The sequence below is a fragment of the Mustela nivalis genome (assembly GCF_964662115.1).
Source record: "Mustela nivalis genome assembly, chromosome: 2".
In the NCBI taxonomy this organism is placed as follows: Eukaryota; Metazoa; Chordata; class Mammalia; order Carnivora; family Mustelidae; genus Mustela; species Mustela nivalis.
The window spans coordinates 177,642,336-177,655,258 of record NC_139021.1 but is presented as its reverse complement, the minus strand read 5'-3'; the positions used below and the strand labels follow the sequence as shown (position 1 = coordinate 177,655,258).

The window sequence follows — 12,923 nt, the reverse complement described above, 5'->3', positions numbered from 1 at the left end:
CTTGACAAAACCAAGGCTCTTCCACAATGCGGCTAATCAGTTATTGTGTTACATTGTCATTTTAAAAATGAGGAGTTTTGAATAGGAGACTTTTTCCCTTCCTCTGTTCCTTCCTTCCTTCCTTCTAGAGAGAGAAAGGCAAGGGACAGGGAGAGAGAAAATCACAAGCAGGCTCCGTGTCCAGTGCAGAGCCCAATATAGGGCTTGATCTTATAACATAACCCTGAGATCATGAGTGAAGCCGAAATCAGGAGTCAGACGCTTAACCACCTGAGCCACCCACACCCTCCCGGCGTTTTGAACATGTTCTTGAAGCACTCAAACTGCATTGAAGAAAGCAAAGAAAATCAGAAGGGACCTTTCAGCTTATGAGCACTTTCTGATTTGCCAGTGGTGCTAGAGGTAATTTTAGAACCATAGACCTGGCTTTCACTACAAACTGTAGCCATTCTTTTCTTAACTGCACACTTCTGAACCCTCAAACAACAGGAATTATGAGTACCCCCCCATGCAGTCGAAGATCAGCATGTAACTTCAGACTCCCCCAAAACTTAACTAGTGAGAGCCTACTGTTGGCCATACCAATAACATAAACAGCGCATAATTGTTCTGTTATATGTATTGTATAGTCTATTCTTACAACAAAGTCAGCTAGAAAAAATATTAAGAAAATCATAAGGAATAGAAAATACATTCACAGTTGTGTGCTGTATTTATCAAAAAGAAAAAATCTGTGTATATGTGGACCCATGCAGTTCAAACTTATTTAAGGATCAGCTTGTATTTTTTAAAACAAATTTGTTCTCAAGAGAAGGAGTGTGTATGGACTAAAAATACAGTGCTTTATAACACTGCTTTATTCATTTTTAGTCACCATACTTATTTATTTTGTTTTTCAAAATACATTAAAGGAATAGTTGAGATTTTTAAAAAATATGTAACAGAAACATGTTTGGATTCAAAGGACTGAGCAACACTGTTCTGTAAAAGACCCCTGATTCTGTTGTCTTGTGTTGTTGCCCTCAAAAGTTCTATAACAAGTTCAGGTCTTAGAAAAAAAAGTAGTTGGGGGGTACCTGGGTAGCTCAGTTGTTGAGTATCTGCCTTCTGCTCGGGTCATGATCCCGGGGTCCTGGGGTCGAGCTGTCTGCTCGTCGGAAAGCCTGCTTTTCCCTCTCTCTCTGCTTGTGTTCCCTCTCTTGCTGTCTCTCTCTCTCTCTGTCAAATAAATAAATAAAAATCTAAAAAAACTTTAAAAAAAAAGGAAGAGGAGGAGGAGAAAAAGAAGTAGTGGGGATACAGGAAGAGTTTTTAGAGATTTATTTTAAACTTTAAAAAAACTGGAATTTAGAAAGTCTCAAGTTTTGGGGCTTGTGAATAAATCTTGTAGCTGAGCAACCAGAAGACAAAAACTCAGTTTCTGTGTCAGACCCATCAGAGCTGATGAAGAACGCAGGAGAGAGTCTGAAACTGACCTGAACAAAAGAGAATTTTTCTGTTGTTCAGAGGTTCTATGTATCGATGGTGAAGTTTTGCCTTAACTCATTTGGTTGCTGGTTAGTTTATTTAATGACAAGAAAGGAGTTTTAATGTTATTATAGTGCACACATTTTCATTCTTAAAACATTTTACTTCAAAGAGGAGCTTTTCAGTGCACTGTGAAGAACATGAAAACCAAGAGCATTAAGTCTCTTGGGGAGATCTGAGTCAACAAGTAACAAATGGATTTCATCATAAGCAAATGTGACCCAGTGAGAGCACAGCAGAAGCTCTGGAAGAGCACGCACAAGTCCACCAGCCCGCTAGCACAAGAGGGGTGGAAGGAGCTAGTAAGATTAAAGCAAAAACTGCGAACCTGCATGGCTCTCCGAGGGTCAAAGAAAACATTTCTTCCTCTGAGCAACAGACAGCAAAACTGATTTGGTTTCATGCTTTCGTTGATCGCCTCGGGAAAGGGAGTTTGCTTCCCGAAAGTGAATTGCGGGTTCTGATCTAGTATCCAAAGACAGTAGAATCAAACACTCAGTTATGCTCACTGGATTAGGGACCATTGATAGGGACCATCAAAGGGCCTTTAAGCAGTAGCAAAGCAACTCATAGCTCGTGGCTGACTCAGAAGTATCCTTAAATGCTGCTTATGCCGTTCACTTTGGCTGTGGCTCACTGTCAGGTTCGGGCCCAGACTCTTCTTTCTGTACAAATCATCAGTTCAGTTCTGCCAGTTCATAAAAGGTCTAGAACTTGGGTACTTCCCACACAGTTTCTTTGTTTCTAGAATTCTTAGTCTTTCTGGAGAAGCAGACATAGACTGGACTAGGATGTGAAATATGAGACACAGCCTTTCATTCCAGATAAACCTAGGGCATGTTTGACGGGTTGTTTGCAGTTAACATCATTTCCGTACAGTTTACTGTGGTTAATTAATGGGAATTTTAGGAAGATGCCAGATACCATTCTTGTCCTAAAAATGGATTAGCACAGAACACAATTTAAAGCTTTTGTGACCTGATTAATTTCAATATTTATTACACATTCAGAAATAAAACAATCCAAGAATGATTTAATTGGAGAATTCAGACACTGAGTAATAAACATGAGGTACTAATTAACAAGAAAGCGGATGAAAGCTGGGTAGTTGCTCTGAAGATCTGTCTTCTGTTGCTTGTCTATTAATTAGAGTGGGAGAAAGATGCGCCCCAGGAACCGCAAACACTGACGGGATGCCCACTCAGCATCGCGCCGTGTGGGTCCCCGCATCCCCAGCATCTCGGGAATGTGGTGCCTGGGCCCCCAGCCGAGAAGTACAAGACTTGCTTCCCACCCTTGGGGAGTTTACCATCAGGTTGGTTAGGCTACCCACAGAGAAAATGGCAAAACGCAACCAGAATACTCTTCCTATAAAAGGCTTTTTCTGCATGAAAAATCACTTTTGATAGATGTGTTAATTAGCTTGACGGTGATACTCATTTCACAGTGTGGACGTGTATCCAGATACCACGCTGTACACACTACATATGCACGATCCTGATACTTGTCAGGTTTACCTCAGTGAAGCTGGGTGGAGGAAAGCTCCATTCTTAAGTGGTTATAATAAAAGGAAAAACTCAGTTGACAGTAAGATGGCTTACAGGGACAAAATTGCTGAGGTTTTGAATTGCATTTTTCCAGGCAAAGTTGGCCAGAGTAGAAAAAAACACTGCATGCATTTTCCTCATTGCTAATTTTTCTTAAGTATTGAATTTATTGCTCATTCCATTTTAGTCTCTGAATTGTGAGAACATTTTAAAAAATTATTAGAAATGGATATGCAGCATCCACAGAAATGCAGATCTTTGCATTTTTAAAAAAAGGATGTAAGAGTTTCACGTTCTTCTCACCACTTTGGCTTCCATCAGACCCTGCAGGCTTAGATCCCAGGGATGGATGGGGTGAGGATTAAAAAAAAAAAAAAAAAGTTATATTTTCTCTAATTTGCATAAAAGATCTTGGAAACTTTGATTATGGCCATTAACTCCGTTCACTGGCCTTTGCATTCCCACCATTGTTTGGGATTAAAAATAAAATCTAGGGGCACCTGGTGGCTCAGTGGGTTAAAGCCTTTGGCTTCGGCTCAGGTCATGGTCTCAGGGTCCTGGGATCGAGCCCCACATTGGGCTCTCTGCTTGGCTGGGAGCCTGCTTCCTCCTCTCTCCCTGCCTGCCTCTCTGCCTACTTGTGATCTTTGTCTGTCAAATAAATAAATAATATCTTAAAAAAAAAAATCTAAAGTGTGTTTTGAGTATGAAAAAGCTTTAGGATTGTAGGATAGCTGGATTGTTCATGGCTGGTGAATCTGGGGCCAGAAGCGGAGCTTCTTCTGGCCTTTCTGTTTACCTAGGAGGTAAACAGTGCTTCTGTTTGCATTAAGCATGGTTTGAGACCCGCAGATTGTCTTTATCTTGATATTCAGAAAACTCAGGGGCATCTGGGTGGCTCAGTCAGTTAGGCATCTGCCTTCCGCTCAGGTCCTCAGGTTGTGACCCCAGGACCCTGGGATTGAGCCCTGCGTCGAGCTCCCTGCTCAGTGGGTAGCCTGCTTCCTCCCTTTGCCTCTGCCCCTCCCCACGACTTGTGCACACTCTCTCTCAAATAAATAAATAAAATTTTAAAAGTAATAATAATCACTACTTACAGTGGAGAGAGATGGCCTTCACTTATCTGGCCCTTTATGAGGATTTTTGAGGTACCTAATTTGACGTTGTATTCTGGTTGCTTTATTTTTCTTTGACAGCCTTGGTTTCATTTGCTAGTATTATATGTTTCTTTATTTAAATTTTTTTCTGCGAGCTTCAGTGAGGCAAGTGTCATTCTTATAGATATCCTAGTTAGCTCTGAGACTTGAGTTTTGTTTGTTTGTTGTAGATTTATTTATTTATTTATTTAGAGAGAGCATGCGTAGGAGGGGCACAGGGAGCCAGAGAAAGAATCTCAAGCAGATGCCACCCTGAGCACAAAGCCAACACAGGGCTCGATCCCACCAATATGACGTCACGACCTGAGCCTGAACCAGGAGCCAGGTGCTTTATCTGACTGTGCCACCCAGGTGCATAAACTTGAGTTTTTTATGGTTAAGAAGTTTTAGACATCTATTCATTCATTCATTCATTCATTCAAGATTCTTTAAAACAGTGAATGTGTAAAGCCTCATGTTGAGATTGCTCTTAATTGCAGTATGTAATGAAACATCCCGATACGGTCATTTTTTTCAGTTAAGGAAATAATCTTATAAATCCCCTATTCATCTTGAATAATAAATTATTAAAAGTCAATACAATGAGTTATTGCTTTATTAAGTCACATCAGACTTATTGAACTTTGGCTTTATTGATCAGTGTATTTGGTGTATAGCATTGTGTGAACTTTGAACCAGAAGTAGAAGAAAAGTAATTGAGCTTAAGGTTCAAAAGCAGATAGATAATTTTAAAGAACACAATATATAATAAAATCTGAAAATATTTTAAATTTGTACATAAAATGCTATAGTTTTGTTTTTACTTATGAAAATAAGTAAAATCCTGAAATATACTACCTTTGACCACTAATCTCAGATTACTAGGGATTTTTATGCTAAAATAACTAAATTACAAAGACATGGTCCAATAAGATGTTCTAGATGTTTTACTAAATTTCCTTTATGAGTTCTCTCTTTCCTTCTTTATATGTGTGAGGGGTTGGGGTTGGCGGGTGGAATATACGTGTGTGTGTGTCTCTCTCTCTTTCTTCATGTATTAATAATGCGTTCCTTCTTACTGCTGAGAAGTAGTCCATGGTATGGACCATGGTTGTACCATAGCTTGTTTAATTATTTACCTGTTGAAGGACATCTGGTTTGTTTCCATTTTAGGACTCTCACCCAAAAAACCTGCTGTAAACATCTGTTACACAGGTTTTCGTGTAAGCTTATTTTTTGTTTCTCTGGGATAAATGACCAAGAGTATAATTGGTAGGTTGTAGGGTTAAATATATGTTTAATTTCTTACGAAGCTGCCAAATTGTTTTCCAGAATGGCTGTACTATTTTCTGTTACCACCAACATGTATTTAAGACGATATTTCTTCACATTCCTGCCAGCATTGGTTTTGTTACTGTTTTTGTTTTAGCTGTTCTGATAGGTGGATAGCAGTATCCCACTATGGTCTTAATTTGTGTTTCCCCAATAGCTGTTGATCATCCTTTCATGTGCTTACTTGCCATCCGCATATTCCCTTCAGTAAAATGCACCCCATGTCTTGTTTGTTTTTATATGGCTGAGTTATGAGAGTTGTTTATATACTTTTTTTTTTTAAGATTTTATTTATTTATTTGACAGACAGAGATCACAAGTAGGCAGAGAGGCAGGCAGAGAGAGAGGAGGAAGCAGGCTCCCTGCCGAGCAAAGAGCCCAATGTGGGGCTCGATCCCAGGTCCCCAGGACCACGACCTGAGCCGAAAGCAGAGGCTTTAACCCACTGAGCCACCCAGGCGCCCCTATATACTTTTTTATTTTTGTAAAGTTTTTAAAATTTATTTGAGGAATTTCTGCACCTAATGTGGGGCTCAAATTCACACAAGATCAGGAGTCGCATGCATGGGGCGCCTCGTGGCCTAATGGGTTAAAGTCTCTGCCTTCAGCTCAGGTCACGATTCCGGGGTCCTGGGATCGAGTCCTGCCTCGGGCTCTCTGCTCAGCGGGGAGCCTGCTTCCCACCCCACCCTACCTCCACTTCTTGCCTACTTGTGATCTGTCAAATAAATAAGTAAAATCTTAAAAAATAAAAAAAACAAAAATAAAGAGTCACATGCTCTTCCAACTGAAACCGCCAGGTGCTCCCCTTTATGTGTTTTAAATACAAATCCTCAGTAGCTTGTCTTTTTGTCCTTTGTTGGTTTTCACAGAGCAAAAGTTTTTAATTTTGATGCTGTCCAGCTTCTCATTTTTTTCTTTTTCTTTTATGAATCATGCTTTTGGTGTCCTATGAACTCTTCAATAAGCCCTAGGTATCCGAGATATTCCCTCGTTAGTTTTATACTTTTACATGTAACATATGATTCATGAGTTAACCTTTGTTTAGGATGGAAAGTTTAGATCAAGATTTAGTTTTTTGCCTATGGATATCCAATTGCTCCCAAACTGCTGGTTACAAAGGCTCTTCCCCCACCGAATTGCTTTGGCATTTTTGTCCAAATCAGTTGGCCATACTTGGGCGGTGCTGTTTCCGGATCCTCTGTCCTGTTCCACAGATCTGTGTGCCCACCCGTGTAAATACTACACAGTCTTGATTGCTGCAACTATGAAGCAAGCCTTGAAGTTGGGTAGAATGATTCTTTTCCAACTTCATTCTTTTTCAGAGTTATTTCAGCTCTCCCAGTCTTTCTGTATAAATTTTAGAATAATCTTGCCTATATCTGTAAAAGTACTTACGAAGATTTTGTTATGAACTGTGTTAAATCTATGTGTCAGCTTGGAGAGAATTATTATTTTTCTCAAAAGTCTTCCAATCCATGAACTTAAAAAGTGTGTGATTCAGTGCATTAAGTACATTCACATTGTTGTGCAACCATCACCACCATCTGTCTTCATAACTTTTTTCATGGCCCCATAACTAAACTCTGTATCTATTAAACAATAGCTCCCATTCTTTTCTCGGCTCACAAGTCTAATTGCCGTCTTTATGAATTTGACTCTTAAGTCCTTCATAGAGGAGTAGCATCATACATTATTTGTCCTTTTGGGTTCATTCATACCTTCAGGGTTCATTCATGTTGTAGCGTTAGAACTTCATTTCTTTTTAAGGTTGAATGATACCCATTGTATGGGGAGACCATATTTTGTTTACCCATTCAACCATTCATGGACACCTGGGTGGTTTCCACCTTGTGGCTGTTTAAATAATGCTGCAATGAACATGGGTATCCTCCAGAGATCTCTTTGAAACCCTGCTTTCTATTTTTGGGGGTCTATGTCCAGAAATGGAGTTCTGGATTATATAATAATTCTGATTTTTTTTTTGAGGAATGACTGATACTGTTTTTCCCAGAGGGCACACTTCTACATCCCCACCAGCAGTTGTGCAAACATTCCAGTATCTCCACATCCTTGCCAGCACTTCCTGTTTTCTGGGTTTTTGACAATGACCATCTTAATGCGTGGGACATGGTATTTTATTGTGGTTTCAATTTGCATTTCCCTAATGACGAGTGATGTTGAGCATCTTTTCATATGATCATTGGCCACCTGTATGTCGTCTTTGGAGAAATGTCTATTCATGTCTTTTGCCTGTTTTTGAATCAACTTATTTGGGTTCTTTTGTTGTTGAGTTTTAGGAGTTCTTTATATCTGGGATATTGGTCCCTTACAAGGTGTGTGATTTACAGTTCATTTGATTGTTGTATGTTGATCTTTTATCCTGTGATTTTGCTGGGCTCATTTACAGTTCTAGGAGGATTGTTTTATAGCACCCTTGAGATTCTCTACAGACACTGTTATGTCTGTAGGGACAGTGTTTTTTCCTCTTTTCCTATCCGCATGCATTTTAGTTTCTGTTTTCAATTCTGTTCCTATTGCTTTAGCTAGGACTTCCAGCACTATTTTGAGTAAAACTGGAGATGGTACGAGTTCTTGCCTTTTCTTTCTTTCTTTCTTTCTTTTTTCTTTCTTTCTTTCTTTCTTTCTTTCTTTCTTTCTTTCTTTCAAAGAATTTATTTATTTGACAGAGAGAGATCACAAGTAGGCAGAGAGGCAGGCAGAGGGGGGTGGGGGAAGCAGGCTCCCAGATGAGCAAAAAGTCCAATGGGGGGCTCAATCCCAGGACCCTGAGATCATGACCTGAGCCAAAGGCAGAGGCTTAACCCACTGAGCCACCCAGGCGCTCCACCTTATTTCTAACCTTAGGGGGAAATTGTTCATTCTTTATCAAGTTAAGGAAATCCCTGTGCAATCCTAGTTTTCTGGGAGTTTTTATCTTGCCTGGTTATGTGTTGAACCCGTGAGGTGTATTTTCATATCAGTTGATGTGACTATGTAGATGTTTTCTCTAAACTGTTAATATGGGAGGTATATTGATTGTCTTTCAAATACTGACTCAGCCTTGCATCCTGGGAATATGTGCAGCCACTAGATTGGTGTTTGCCAACACCTTGTAAAGGATTTGTGCATCTGTATTCCTAACGGGCACTGCTTTGCAGTTTTCTTTTGCTCTGATTTAGGTTCCTTCTCATTTATTTTCTGAAAGATTTTGTGAAAGATTTTCATTCTTATTTAAATGTTTGGTAGAATTCTCCTTTGAAACCGTTGGGGCCTAGAGATTTCTTTTTCAAAATTAATTACAAACTCCATTTCTTCACTCGCTTTAGGGCTATTTATATTATCTTTCATATTGGGTGAGCTGTGGCAGTTTATGTTTTTTTGAGATTATTGGCAGAAAGTTTCCTTTCTTGCTAGGCTGCCACTTTACTGGACCTCTGGTTAAAGGGAGGTTTTTCTTATTACTTTTTGTTTGTTTGTTTTGTCTCCGTGCACTGGCTTTTCGGGGTTGCTAGTTTTCCAGTATCCCCTCTGGAAAACCGGAGGCAAAAGGAAAGCCCAGGATGCTCGCCACCTTATTGTGCCTCAGATCTCAGAGTCCCCACTGGGCTGCCTCTTCTTTCATTTCACTGTCTTCTTACGTTTGTTGTATAATGTGCAGGGCTTTCTGTCCTAGGGGACAGGAGGGAGAAGTAGGCAAAGATTATCTTCTGGAAGTGGAAGCCCTCTTGTCTTAATTTAAAAGGAAAAAAAAGTCCCAAAACTATTTTTTTGCTAGTTAGGAATGTATAAACTATTACTGTTATTTTAGCTGTGCATTTCCAGCTATATTGGGAAGAATATTAAACATGCTGCTGGTAGTTAATATGTAGCAAATGAGTAATTGAGAAAATCTGAAGTTAATTTACTACCTGGTAAAAATCAAACCTGATAAAATCTGATCCAAGTTTTGTCAAAGGCTTATTTGTATCACTAATGTTAACTTGCCATTATGAACTTTCAGAGAGATTATAGCAATCAGTTTTAGGTTTAAAAATCCAGAAAAGAAAACTTTCAAAAGCATAAAGCTGAACAGTAACAAAGCACTTACAGAGACGATACCACTGACCCTTACTCCTCACGTTTTTTTGTTTGTTTGTTTTGTTTTTAAAGATTTTATTTATTTATATGACAGACAGAGATCACAAGTAGGCAGAGAGGCAGGCAGAGGGAGAGGGAGAAGCAGGCTCCCCGCCGAGTGGAGAGCCTGATGCGGGGCTCGATCCTAGGACCCTGGGATCATGACCTGAACCGAATGCAGAGGCTTAACCCACTGAGCCACCCAGGTGCCCCTCCTCCTGTTTTGATGGCCTGTAAACTCATTCTTAAGGAAATATCAGTGTCTCTTTTTCTCTCATCTATGTTAATATATTGGTTTTTTTAGTCTTCACTGAGTCACTTTATCAAGTTACAAATAAAATTAAATGGAAGTCTGCTGACTTCTAACACAAAACTAGTGGATCAAAACATAATTCTATCAGATATGAAAAGACAAGCGGGGTTATCTTGTACATTCTTATTTGCACCATTCAGGCACTCCTGAGGTCCACCCTCTCCACTCTGAAGCTTTAATGGGAGCAGAAATGAAAAATGGCCACATGAAGATGGTAGCATAGGAATTCCCCGCTGTAGCCTTGGTTTATGGTTTGGGGGTTGGATTTTTTTTAGCGGGGGAGGTTGCCAGTTCTCTGTCCTTAAAGCCAATTGCAAGAAATTGTTAACATACCCTTAGATTCACGCACTGGTGTGTTTTAAAGATCTCCTCTTTGTCTGACTGCATGGTGGGGTATTGCTGTACCGTTCTCTCTGGGCCCCGCAGTGTATGCTGAGCATCAGAGTTCCCTAAAACCTCGCACAGGACTCGAAGATGCCATCAAAATGGAGAGGCAGCGCAGTAGAATTTAGCTCACTGTCTGTAATACCTGGTTTCTTTGGAAGACTGGCAGCACTTTCTTCTGCCTCTGGGACCATTCATTCACACGGAAGTTTAGATGAGCCCTCAGGGGCGACTTCGCACGGAGGCAGGTCCTGGCCTGGGACCAGCACTGCCGTGGGGGGACCCTGCCCTGTGTGCAGCCCCCGTCAGCTGACTCAGAAGCTCCCTCCCGTGTCCAGGAGCTCTGCAGGCAAGCATTCCCCACACCCAGCTCGGGCCCACAGCTTCACACGGTAAAAGCCGCGCAGACATGAGCACTGTCTTTAAACAGAGGCTTCGTGACCGAAGTGGGCATTCTCATTGGTGCTGAGAAGAGTGGCACTGCCTTTACTGAGATCAGCTGTGGCAGTCGTGCTGAGCGCGCATCCTGGGCTGGATGCTTCATGTGTATTTATTCACCAGCACTTGAGCTCTGGGTGGCTGCTTTTGGTTTAAGAATTTTTTTTTTACCAGAAACATGATTGGGTGATACGCTTGTGATTATTAAACATAGGATGCAGAAAGTGAAAATCCCACAACGCATCCCAGCGCAAGGGAGCTGCCCCCACACGCCCACATGCCTGGCTCTGCAGAGGTAAGCGCTGCTGAAGTTTGGTGGGAAGGCCTTGGGTTCTTTTCTGTGCTTATGTTTTTTAATTCCAGTTTTTAATTATATCATTTGTTTAACATACAATTTATACATATAAATTAAATCATTCTAAAAATATCCTGTGGCTTGTTTTTTACATTAACATTAGGTTATCTTGAAAAATCTTTACTATTGTGTAATAGACTTCCTCATTCTTTTTAAAAATAAACTTTTTGGGCCCCTGAGTGGCTCAGTGGGTTGGGCCTCTGCCTTCGGCTCGGGTCATGATCTCAGGGTCCTGGGATCGAGCCCCGCATCAGTCGTCTGCTCAGCAGGGAGCCTGCTTCCCCCACCCTCTCTCTGACTGTCTCTATGCCTACTTGTGATCCCTCTCTGTCAAATAAATAAATAAAATCTTTGAAAAAAAATAAAAATGAACTTTTTTAGAAGAGTTGTAACTTTACAGAAAAATTGCAGAGATAATGTAGAGCCTTCTCCCATACCCCATACTCAGTTTCTCCTCTTGTCAGTATCTTACATTTTTCTCATTCTTTTTTTTTAAATAGACTTTTCTGGAGCAGTTTTTGGTATACAGAAAAATTGAGCAGAAAGTACAGAGAATTTCCATCTGCCTTCCAACTCCCACCTCCCATTTGCCATATTATTAACATCTTACATTATGGGATACTTTGGATACAATTGATAAGCCAGTATTGATCCATTATGATCAACTGAAGTCCACAGTTTACATTAGGGTTTACTCGTTGTGTTGTACGTTGTATGAGTTTTGACATATAGTGACATGTGTCCTATAGAGGGGTCTCGTTGCCCTAAATACCCTCTGTGTTCTGCTTATTCATCCCTCTTCCCTGCCATAAACCCCTGGCAACCACTCCTGTTTATCCTGCCTCCACACTTTCACCCTTTCCGGAATGTCATAGACTTGGAACCCTACGGTAGCACATAGCTTTGTCAGATTGGCTTCTTACACGGAGTCGTAGGCATTTTAAGTTCCTCCGTGTCTTTTCACGGCCTGAAAATTCATTTCTTTTCATCACTGAATGATAGTACTACGGTTTCTTTTTATTCATTCACCCACTGCAGAACATTTCTCTTGCTTCTCTATTTCGGCAGTTACAAGTAAAGCTGCTTTAAACATCTGTTTGCAGGTTTTTGTGTGGACAGAAGTTTTTAGCTCCTTGGGGCTCCAGGCGGGCTCAGGTGACAGACCATGGGACTCTTGGTCTTGGCATTGTAAGTTTGAGCCCCACATTGGGTGCAGAAATTATTTTAAAAAAAAAATCTTAAAAAAAAAAAACTGAAGGGGCCCCTGGGTGGCTCAGTGGGTTAAAGCCTCTGCCTTCGGCCCAGGTCATGATCCCAGAGTCCTGGAATTGAGCCCCGCTTCGGGCTTTCTGCTCGGCAGAGAGCCTGCTTCCCTTCCTCTCTCTCTGCCTACTTGTGATCTCTGTCTGTCAAATAAATAAATAAATAATCTTTAAAAAAAAACGAACACTGAAGAAAAAAAAGTTTTCAGCTCCTTTGGGGAAATACTGAGAAGCATATTTATTGAACCATATGGTATAAGTGTGATTACCTGTACTTTCTTAAAGGCTATAGACAGTCATATGTATTATTGGTAATTACCCTCATTAATGGACATTTAAGTTTTACGTATTTTGCTATTACAAATAATGCCACAACATACTCTTTTTTTTAAAATTAATTTATTTTCAGCATAACAGTATCCATTATTTTTGCACCACACCCAGTGCTCCATGCAATCCGTGCCCTCTATAATGGTACCCCAACCTCCCACCCCCCCGCCACTTCAAACC

At 40.5% G+C, this 12,923-nt stretch overlaps 1 protein-coding gene and 1 long non-coding RNA gene across 16 annotated transcripts in view; one reads left to right on the top strand and one right to left on the bottom strand.

The window, feature by feature from the left end:
• Positions 1 to 4,575, bottom strand: part of LOC309860518 — a 53,723-nt gene extending 49,148 nt beyond the window's left edge. The window contains exon 1 of the long non-coding RNA XR_014309419.1: positions 268 to 4,575. This is a non-coding gene — a long non-coding RNA (uncharacterized lncRNA). The remainder of the gene's footprint in view (positions 1 to 267) is intronic.
• The window catches only part of ATE1 (arginyltransferase 1), a 170,473-nt gene that overhangs the window by 141,787 nt on the left and 15,763 nt on the right, over positions 1 to 12,923 (top strand). The gene's annotated exons all lie outside the window — the stretch shown is intronic.